The 12,013-nt window shown below is 43.0% G+C and overlaps 1 pseudogene; it reads left to right on the top strand.

The window, feature by feature from the left end:
* Nucleotides 1-9,426, top strand: part of LOC138548266 (vitamin D3 hydroxylase-associated protein-like) — a 614,371-nt pseudogene extending 604,945 nt beyond the window's left edge.
* The last annotated feature ends 2,587 nt before the right edge of the window (nt 9,427-12,013 follow it).

The following is a 12,013-nucleotide window of genomic DNA, read 5'->3' as shown; positions in this document are numbered from 1 at the left end:
TGGGGGTGACCCTCTGGTAAACCCTACTTGGTAATATCCCACCTCAGCATTCTGATTCTCATTCTGAGTGTTTTGAAATCCACCTTGGTTGTTCTGAAATCCGCCTCGTCTTCCCTGAATCCCATACCTCTGCCTCGTGGCACAAACCCATACCCACCTTTATCCATCGGACGTACATTATTTGCCTGCAATGTACCTATTACCTCCTGTATTCCAAGTCCTTCTCCGCTTGTCAATACTGCCCCTTCTATGACAGATTTGGACAACTTTTTCAGAACTAATTTGGCTTACTTAAATTTTCTATTCTCATCCTTCTTTTTGATATTCTCTTGTAACGACCGACAGTGATGTACTATAGTCAACTGTATCCAGTCCAAAGCTTTGCTTCCATTCCCACTTGTTTTTTCATCTGTTTCTGTACTGGTTCTGGTAATCCATGACACATAATATGATAAAATAAGGCCACATTTTTTCCCACGGCTCGCAAGTTTCAAGCTGTCATTATACCTGAATATAAGCAATAGGGTGTTCATCTTTCATTTTTCATGTCATTATTTTACCCATATCCGGTGTGTCAGGATACTGTACCCTGCAAACCCTCCAAACATCTTTCCTACAAATATTAAATGGCGCTCCATCATGCACTGTGTTTTGTGTAGTCACATGTGAATACCCTGCTCTCCTCCATATCTCATCTGCCCTCTCCCCAAGAATGGTTGCTAGGAGACCTTTTATCTCTCATATGGTGAGCGTATTTCCTCCTATCATTTTCTCGAACTCGTATATCCATTTCCCAGCCCCCGAAGTTAAACTAGGGAGCTTGCATTTTAAGTTATCCTTATCCATCTGTGGCCACGGAATGTATTGCTAGCTTGCTCCCCCCTTCTCTATCAAGGGGAACTGTGTGAACCCCATCCCATAATCGGATCCAACTATTAGTCTATCGATGGCAGTGGTAATCGTACCTATCCATCTTCTTGCTGGTAGCAACCTTAACCTGCTTACATACGGTGGGGATTCTCCCTTCTCACTATATAAGCATCTTCGGGGAAGCTCATGATATGCTATGGGATCTGGGGTTCTTTCTTTAGGATGTTCCAGATCCAACCATCTTACTTCCTTATCCATCTGTTGGCTTCCCAGGCGGGAGGGAGGGCACACACACCCTCTCCTTCTTCCTCACAACTGACTCTTTACTCGGCTGACATTCCTAGACCCCAACTAGTGTGACTACCATCCTCTTCTCAGTCTAAATCTAGTCTACTTAAGGACAATGCTCAGTGTTCACTAAGGAGCATATTTTCTTCTTCAGTTTGTGGTTTAGGTATCAGGGTGATTACTGCTCCCTCAAGTTCCATACTTGCGGTCTTGTCGTAATTGTTGATAGACCTTATCAAACCTTTCTCCAATGCCTTATGCATCATATCTTGCTTCTTCTAGCACTACTCTAGGTGCTGCTGGCATTACTTTCTTTATCCGGGGAATCGCTCTCTATCCCATCGTATTTTTGCGCTTGGCCTCATTTGTTTCACTAACCTATTTATCTTTCGATTGACATCAATCGCTTCTTAACTTCAAACACTGTTACTTTTTCACAGTTCTGTCAATTACTTAAGACTTCACACAACAAACAATACTTAAGATACTCATACATTACACATTAATAACCCTGTAATCACCTTCCCTCACTATTAATCGTCTCTAATAAGGGGTATACTACTCTGGCCTTCACTTATTTTACCCTATACATGGTTTAAGAAATCACCTTTCACTGTCCTGACCATGTGTGTTCTGTTATTATCACTACTCTCATTGGAGATTCCCTCATGCACTATCTTGTGTGCCCCCTCCTGAAAAAAAACATCTGCTGACCCCTCGTGTCTGGCTAACTACGGCCCCATCTCTATAACTCCCTTCCTTGGGAAACTTCTTGAAAAGTTGGTCTACCCCAACTGGCCCAACATACTGAGCTTGTTGGTTGCCTACATGACCATCAATCTGGATTTCAAGCATTCAGAGGCACGAAAACTGCTCTTCAGAGCACCTGTGAAGAACTGCTTGCATTTCTTGACTCTAACTCTACCTCTGTCCTCATTCTATTTGATCTTTCCTCTGCATCTGATAGTCAACCATTCCATCCTCATAAAACAGCTCCATGATACCCTTGGTATTTCGGAGCAGGCTCCTTCTGGACTGGCTGAACTCCTTCCCCACTGACTGTCCCTCCCAGGTCATGCCCAGGTCTCATCTCCTACCTCTATCTCCAAACATGCCCTTCCCAATGGCCCTAAACTGTTACCCAGGCTCCTTAACGTCTATCTCGCTCTGCTTTTTCACCTTATCTTGATTTTCTCCTCTCACTTCCAGTGTTATGCAGATGACACCCATATCTTCAAACGTCCCTCCCTCTCATGCTCATCCTATTCCTCTACCATTCCCAACTGCCTATCTGCTATCCAGTTCTGTTGTGCCACCAATGATATCAGCCTCAAAGCCAGCTAGACTGAGATCCTTCCTATTGAGACCCCCACTCACTCCTTCCTCCCTTTACTTTGGCCACACTCTATGGGCTCTCCACCTACCCCTGCAACTGAAGCCAGCAGCCTTGGAGTAATCTTCAACTCCTCTCTCTCTTTCCTTCCCCACATCTTGGACCTTGTCAAGAAGGCTCATTTTCAACTCCACCTCCTGAGAGGCATCTTTCCTTCCTTTCTTCCTTCCTTCACCTTTCACCAGGATCTCAACTGTTCTAGAGCCTTGGTATTCTCTAGGCTTGACTATTGCAACAGCCTCTTCCTTAATCTACCCTCTTCCTCTCTCTGCCACTCCACCATGTCCAGGACAGGGCTCTGAGACTTATCAAGCCCAAGGACCATATCTCTCTAGCCCTAAAATCCCTTCACTGGCTCCCAGTTGTTGCGTGAATAAAATTCAAATCCCTCTCTATCATCCATAAGGCTGTCTGGGTCTGAGGATCAATCTATCTACAACATGCTCTCACCAAATACTTTTCTTTCCATATCCTTATGCTCATCCAGCTCCAACTCTATGCGTATCAGGTGCTTTTCCATGCGCAAGCTGAGGGCAGATCTCTCTCTCTCCTTGGCTGGCTAACTCCTCTGGAACAGCCTCCCCCCTCCTCTATGTCTTCAGCCGGATCTCCTCAAATTCTTGAAGCTCCTCAAGACCTTTCTCTTCACCTCTTCCTTCCCCCTCTCACTCCTGTGATAATAGCACGCATTTGCTGAGATTGGTGGTCTGAGACGTTGTGTCCCTCTGGGTCCCATCCTTATACCCAATCGTCTTCAGCCTCCCACAGCATCTGAGCACTTGCCTTCAGGCACACACTGGCTTGTGCTCTCACAGGCCTGCACTTATTAATGGCAGGTGATGACTATGTACCAAGCAATGTCTGCCAGGGACTTACTGCTGCACTCAACCGATCCCTCTGCACTTCCCTCTATGAAACTCTTGCACTTACCCCCTTCCCTTTCCCTCTCTCACTCCCTGCACTTGCACGCTCTGAATGCTCACAAGCTCCTTCCCTGTTCATCTGTTTATCCTTTTCACCTTTGTTTCCATGTTCCCTCCCCTTGCCCTGTGGGCACTTTGAAACACAATTTCTTGATGTATAAGCGCTTTACAAATGCACCTTTGTTTCCATGTTCCCTCCCCTTGCCCTGTGGGCGCTTTGAAACACAATTTCTTGATGTATAAGCGCTTTACAAATGCACAATAGATAAAAGAATAAATTAAAATAGTATCTGCTCTAGTTCACACAGCAGAAGTGAAATTTACCGTTTCAGTGGACAGCAGAACACGGGATGGGAGTAGAGAGAGCTAACCCGTAAATAGTTGATGTTCATGGGGGAGCTGCAGCTGAGAATTGTGTGATGGGTGGAAGGGCAAAGAGAAATGTTTCAGAAGAAAAAAGGTGTAGTGGAATGAAGCTGGTGGAGGGGTGGTGGACACAGTCCATTATGGAGGTGCTTTTTACGCATGCAGGGCAGGATCTAGGCAAGAGTAAACATGGACGCCGGTACCTGGAGTCCAGCATGGGTGAGCGGAACGTGAACCCATGAGGATGGGAGAGCAATCAGCATTTTATTTTAGAAACGTAGTCAGTGACGGTGTGCACAAACAGGGGTGGGGGGTGGTGTTGTTTTGGAAACCACTGGTAAGGATTTCCTGTGGTGTGACTGCAAGCTATTTGAGGGCAGAAGTATGCATTTACGAGCTACGGTGCATTTAGCTGCAATAGCTGTGTTCTGTACTGCTGGTAGGCTGCTGCCGCTGAACCAATGTACATATACTCTGCATACCACCTGTTTATGAGCCACTACATAAGAATGCTTCTGAGGGTAGGGGGTAGACCCGTACCATGCACCCTCAATTTAGACAGACATCAGGGCCTGATCAGGGCTATAGCTCTGGGTGCTTAGGGGTGACCTAGCGTGACCCCTGGGTCCTGGCCAATAGTTTTTTGGTTAGACCACGTAGGTGCTAAGCACTGCATATCAAATTGAAATCCCTCTTAATCATCCATAAGGTATATTGGGGCCGAGGACCAATCTATCTACAACTCTGGAACAGCCTCCCCCCTCCTCTCTGTCGTGAGCCGGATCTCCTCAAATTCTGGAAGTTCCTCAAGACCTTCCTCTTCACCTCTTCCTTTACCCTCTCACTCCTTGGTTCATTTTGGCAAAAAAGACTCAGATAGCTTAGTGGACTAATGCATCTGCTTAAAAGTCTGTGAGCTCTTTCCGTCTGCAGGCCAGGTCTAAAACCTGGAGGGTGCATAAACAACGGTAATAGCACATAATTGGTTGGGACCAGACACTGCTGTTTGTATTAATCTCTTAAACGCATCAAACAGACACTCCAGGTTGGCTTGCAGTTTCTGATGAAATCTAAATTTGTGGCATACATTTTGCACATGTGGTGATCAAGGGTCCTTACTCGAATTCAATAGGGACATCATACAGGATCAAAAATTCAGGGTTTGAAATGTCAGGGCGTTGGGAGCTGTTTACATCCTGCTTCTTCCCTAGGAGAGGCTGGTTAGCTTAAAACCCACAATCACCAGGAGATACTTTTGACTCCGCAAGCCAACCAGTGCCTTGCAGAAATTAACGAGTGCTGAGTGATTTAGAATTAAATAAAGAAGAATTAGGACACACTCGAATGTAATGAATCACACATAATAGGCAAAAGGTTACTGTGCATCTCATCTGGAAGTTAGATCTGCAATGAGCTGTTTAATTGCTCCTGGTTCCCCAGCAGTAGCTCCTGCCTACTAGGCGCTCGACACCTAGGAGCATTTTTTTTTAAATCCTGCCCATCAAATCTCAATTTCGAACCATGGAAATTCCATCTGCTTTGTAAGGCAATACTTTGGCACTGTCCACTCCTCTTTGATGCGTTCAAACCCCCGTTAAACAGATCTCTGTTGCACCAGCACATGGCCTATATCCTAAAGTTCTATGCACTAATCATGTTACATTGAGTATGTTACATAAATGATTTATGCTGGAAAGGGAAAGTGGGAAAATGGAAAAAGGATGCATGCAGAGGGAGGTTGCTGGAAAATGAGAATAAATAATGCGGAACAGAAGGGTAGACAAAAGAAAATTAAGGGGGTTGTTACACCTCCACTTCGGTTTCTTGACAACAGCCCTTTTAAGAGTTCTTAAACCTAGGCAAGCATGCCCAAATTGCACATGTTAGAAGATGACAGCACATATACCTGCTAACTGGCCTGATATTATATGTGTGACACCATCAGTCAGTATATTGCGGGCTGGAACTCTTATGCCTATATATTCAAGGGGAAAATGAAACTACAATTCCCAGCCGGCCATGTGAAAAAAACAGAACTGGCAGAAGGCATCAAACAAGGCAATTTGTCAACGATGAGCACAGCACAACTGCTGATGTTTAGTTTGAGACAAGATGGCAGCACACCATCTGACATCACAGCACTAACATCCCTCTGGGATGCCAGCCCATAAGCAAAGCACAGACTGTGAGGAAGGTTCACTTCCTTTCAGAAAGCATTGCCCATTCATGCTGGAATAGTGATCTGTTGTACCGCTTTCAACTGCACAATTCATTGCCATGTTAATGAATTAGCTTAATGGGCATAGCACCATGTGTGGTGCTTTCTGGCATCCCCCCAACTGCCCCCCCCCGCACCCCTCTGATGGATGCCAGATTTACTTCTAGCCCCACTGCATGGACTGATTCATAGTACCTGGCACATAAGAAAGCAACTTCAGGATTGTGCATGGTGCACAGATCGAACTCACTGCATAGGCTGGCAGCTCCTTTTTTTAGTTTGTGGTTTTTAGTTTATAAACATTTGAAAACATCAAACTTCATAGATCTTGACAGCAAGTACAGTTGCACATATTCTGCTTTGGAAGAAACTAGACCAAATCAAGCTAGTGTAAGAAAATGTTGAATACAAATATGACATGCATCTTGTAAACATAGAATGGCTGCCTTGTAAACCAGATTTTAGTGCAAATAGCAATTTGTGCCAATCAATTTAAAATTAAGTGATTTATTTTAAAACTAAGCATTTTGACAACAGTGCAACCACATATTAAAAACCACATGTTAAAAAAGACAACTGAGCATCTTTTTAACAATATCAGGATCTCATTATGCCCCTTTTGCCAGAGGAGTAACCAGGGTGTGGCAATCATTATACTGGTTGCCTATCGAAGCAAGGGTCAAGTTCAAGACATTGGGCCTCATTACGACCCTGGAGGTAGCCATGCCACAATTTGCGGCATGGCTAATTCCGGGTACCGGGTCCGGGTTCCTAGAATGGGGAAATACCAGGCCATTCTGACCTTTGGAGGGCCCGGTATTTGCCCATTCCAGGAACCCAGACCCTGTACATCTCCATTCCCATTCGAGCCCCCATAGGGCTCAATCGGAATGGGAAGGATGCAAACAATGGGCCTGTTAATGACAGGCCCGTTGTTTGCATCCTGGTCAGTTCACGGGACCCGCTAAGGAAGCCTGGTTTTACCAGGCGTCCTTACCGGGTCCTGCCAACAAACCTCGTAATGAGGCGGTAGGTGTTAAACCCCTACCTCTAGGGTCGTAATGAGGCCCATTGGGCATGATTCATCATGCCCAAAATGGCAGAATATGCTTAGCCATTCAAGAGAAACTTCATAGTTATAATCCATGTTGAGTTTTAAGATCCACAAATACCTCTCTTTTGTGTGTGCCTGTACTAAAGAGAATGGCTAGGTGGAAGCGCCTTCTCTGTGGCTGGGCCCAAGTCATGGAATTCTTTGCCATTTAAGAAATAATGATGACTTTGCATCATTCAGGAAAGAGCTCAAGACCTTTCTATTTTTATAGGAGTTCCCTTCCTTCTGGTATCGCTGTTCTCTTCGTTCCCTCTGTATAAGCGCCATGATACATTTGGCGAAAGCGCGCTCTTGAAAAAACAAATTGATTGGTATATTCATTCATCTGGTATACTGTCCCCATAAGGGTTAGAAGCTTGAAAACATAGGTACAGTTTGAACCCCTAAGATTGTTTCATAGACAGTGGATATTCAGCAAAAATGTAGTCTTTCTTTATTATGTAGTGTTACAACTGCAACTTTGCTGTAAATTCCTTATTGATGATAGTTAACAGGCTGGTGATGGACAAGGCTACCGAAGTCTTGGATGCCCACATACATCTAATCCACTACCATTCTCTCAAGAAAACAGCATTTCCAATATTGTATTTACCAAACGTCGATTCTCTTGATATTTCAAAGTAATCACAGAAAATTACTAAATGTTTGCAGCTTTCTGGCTGACAAGAGGATGGACAAAAATTACATGTACGATGGGTGCGGCCTACTACTTTGGGATGGCAATGTTTATTTCATTAGTCGAGAATTGGTTGAGCTTAAATCTCAAATATATTTCTTGAGCCTTCTCGCAAGGAAAGTGAATTAAGAAGGGCATCCAAGGAGTTATTTTAGTGATAGAAATTGCACTTTCTTTTTAGCTAGAATATTTCCTTATAAATTCTGCGATGCAACACCAATCATATTCAGATCATTTTATTTCTCACATAATTCACATATGATCAAATCATCGATATTAGAATCAATCGTTTTCAGTAGACTTTTCATTTTACCATCAAATATCGACATAGAAGCTGGAGAATCTGCTTTGAGCATGAAAAGGAAGTCTTCATACACAGAGTTTGGAGGAGGACAGTTCATTTTTGCAAAGTTTACAAACGTCTCCAACTATATCTAGCAGCCAGAGAGGAGATCCCCAATTCGTGACACAAAATTGGATTTGGTAGGGAGCTGGCTAATTTTAGTGTCTTCTTCCATATGAGGCCCTGAAGTTGCAAAAGGATGCAGATAGGTAGAGCGCAAGTGGGAGGAAGTAGTCGATGCAGGGTCAGTGGCAGAGAAGGGAAAGGAAGGAGGTTACTGTGGAGGAATGTGGAGTTTCAGGCATTGAGTTGGGAAGGGAAGGAGGAGCGACCAGAGGTCCTCACCCAAGCAGGATACACCTCAAGCTGCCATTTTAAGGTGAAGCATGTCTAACGTACTTCTCTATCCTTAAACAAATCCAAAGCCTCGCACTACATCATCATTTGGGCAACCAATGGCTTCTCCAATTTTCTGGCAAACCAAACAATGTCATGTTAACTTTCGAAAATCATCAAAGGCGACATATGGTGGGGGACCCCATTTAAACGCATCGTCAACTTTGTTTAGCAGAAAAAAAGGGACATATGGAAAGATCTCTTTTAAACAATTAAAAAAAAAATAGGACTTTGACCTCTTTGCAATAAAGAGACAAGTGGTTACATGTAAGAAACACTGATAAATAAATATAAAACATTTGCATGGACAGGTTTGTAATATGTTGATATCTAGCCGTCCACTATTAGACATGTTTTTATATATATATATATATCTAGAAGGATCTCTTTTGTTCTCAAAAAGGTCATGGCATACATTTTAAAGTAGACATTCGGGCATGGAACCCTATTGTTTGTGCTGCCCTCCTGCTCTGATTTTAAAACCAATGTTTCTACACGACTGTAATGGACTCATTGGGCTCCCTGCTCTTTAACTGAGATTGTCCTTCCTTTTTTTCTCTTGCAGGCTGTTGAGGGAGGGGTGGGCCTTCCCCTGTCTGTGCAGTGTGTGGCCCTGCCTTGGCAAGAGGAGCTTTGTCTACGCTTCATGAAGGAGGTGGAGACCCTGACCTCTTCTAAGAAGAGGACATAGGGCTATTGTTGCCGTATATCTGTGCAGGGATGTGTTGGGAGCTCTTCCTTTATATTGCAATAAGGAAAGACAAATGTCCACTGGTTTTTTCTAGCTGCCAAATACTCTTCTGCCGAAAATAAATGCACTAAACGAGGTATTTACAAAATGTTCTTATTTTCCCGAGAGTAAAAAGAATCTGACCCGACGTAACAAAAATATATTTAGGATCGAAAATACATGATCATTTATTCATTTACAAAATAATTTTTTTAATTAATCAGTTTTTAGTGTGGGTTATTAGATGTCACTTGCGACACCTATAAGTCAAAACTATTGCATTTGAGTACAGATAGGGAGGAATGGCGTAGAGGAGGGGCACCGAGGAATGACATATGAGGAGTGACACAGTCTATAGGTGTTTGGTTATTTGCCCACCCATTGTCTGCCTATGGCCATGCTAATTCCTATGCAATTCCCACCCATTCAAGCCAGTTCCCACCAAAAACTCCTCCTCATGGGAACTCTTTGAGCTTGCTCTAATCAAGCCTTACCATCAGGCTTTGCATTCAAAGTGCCTGCCAGTGTTTGTTCAAAGCAGTCTTCAGAGAGTGAATGTCTTAATGGAGTTGGAAACATACTAGGTGTAATAATGTTGTCTTCGCCTTCAGCCGCTCGATTGAGCACTCTGATTGTATTTCACTGAAGTCCTGATGCCCAAACTGTTGGCATTGCCAAAGCTTGCACAGCCAGGGCATAAACAACACGGGGCGACCTTCCCTGAGATCAGCTTTTGTGTGAGAAATAAAGCATAATAAAAAGCAGCCTTAGATACAAGTGTCACACCAGCCACTGCTACTCCCAAAACAGGAACATATACTCCCAACAAAGATTTTGAAATAGTGGTCACATAAGAGCTTGCCCCCTTCTTCTGCCCACTCATTTTCGGATCATCGATGTCAGAAGAGCAGTGCCAGGATCTAAGTTATTGTTACTGCGTGATCTGAATCTGAAATGTATGTTTTAATATTCATGAATTACTAGATGTAAAGCAGTGCAGATCTTTATCTGTTTTAGAGCTAAATATATATTTCAAACCCTCAGTGAGAATGGGAATTTCTTTTTTTTACTCCATACAAAAAAAGTTATGTTTAACTTAAAATGAAAACATATACAGTAAAACACTCCGACTTCACAATAGTGTCTGTAGTCCTGGCTATAAGAGTCAAGGGCAGGGGTCAGGAACATGAGGCTCTCCAGGTGTTTGGACACTACAACTCCCCTGAACCCTCACCTTTGACTATGCTGTCTAGGGTTGATGCAAGATGTAGTCTAAACCAGCTGTTTAAAATAGAAATTTGCAGGCATGCATACATCCTTTTAAATAAGCATTAATTAAAATGATACCAGAATGTTCTGTCCTTGGTCATTGACATGGATAACTTAGCATTCTTCATAGCACTCATAAGTGAATACATAATCCCCATCTCCAAATTGTAGCCTCATCTTTTGTTTGTGTTTACGATTCAACACCGCTATTCAGTTACTAAATATAGTGATTTGACTAGATTATAAATTCTATTTTTTTCTAAATTTATTTCTAGTGGCCATACACCACAAGGATCAAAAGGTTGAATGATCCAACAAATAGAGCGTCCTTTGGGATTTACTAAGCGAGACCAATAATTGATTGTAGAGAGGAACACATGGAATACACCCAGAAAAAGAGAAGGCCTGATAGCGGATCCACAAGCGTGCGCTGCAAACTGGTGGTATAATTTGTATAAACAAACCAATAGTTTATCATGAGAACACAGAGGAGAGAGGACGTTTGACTTTCATCTAGCAAGCCTGTATCGCTAGGTAAATGTCCCAGCACAGACTACAACTATCCTTATGCAATCTGTACTCTGCAGTGGTGGGCCACCTATATTGGTGACAGACAGAGAGAGGAACTGCCCCGATCTACGCTAGCTCTAAAAATACAAATGGTTCCTAACTAGTCATTATAGTTGACCGTTAGACTAATAGCTTAAAATGGATTGACTTGGAGAGGAACTTGGCAAAATAAAAAGTAAAAAACAAGTGGGGAGACATTCAAGTGTAAATATATTATCCCCGTCATTTCTCTAGGTATTTCACTCGCCTTCTAATGATTTGTCATTTGAATAATTAAACTCGGTACACGGAATATAAAAAGTTGACTTTGTTGATAACAAGTTCCTCAGAGGGGTTTCAACACCAAGAGGGAGATGCATCTGACATGCTGGGTGGGACAGATGGTAAGGAAGCTGCAAGCTATCGTTTTGGGAAAAAGAACTAATGGGAGGCTTATGTAATTAAAGAAACCTAAGTTGCTTAAGGCTCCAGTGAAGAGCCCTAACTGACCCTAATATGGTATGCAGTGAACCCTGAAATAGATCTCTCATTTGCTGTTTTAGTGCAAACATTGCATTCTCACACTGCTATTCATATGATGCATGCTTGCCTTTCTTAAGTAATAGAGGAATCAAGAATTGAATGGAATAGTTGTCTTATTCTACTTGTCATGAGAGCCAGCTAATAAATTGATAGACACAATGTTTCGAATTTGTATTTATGGGATGCCTATTGGACATTAGGCGAAGGGAATCAAAGGGCGTTTGTGGCAGGGAAAGACTGCCTGTGGAAACGCTGCTGAATATATCCAAACACTTGAGTTTTTGGTTACCAGTATCATGTGTGGCAGTTAGCAAGTTATGAACTACTGGCAGTCC

This window comes from Ambystoma mexicanum, chromosome 1q, assembly GCF_040938575.1.
Source record: "Ambystoma mexicanum isolate Mex_15411 chromosome 1q, UKY_AmexF1_1, whole genome shotgun sequence".
In the NCBI taxonomy this organism is placed as follows: domain Eukaryota; kingdom Metazoa; phylum Chordata; class Amphibia; order Caudata; family Ambystomatidae; genus Ambystoma; species Ambystoma mexicanum.
This window is presented reverse-complemented; position numbering and strand designations above follow the sequence as displayed.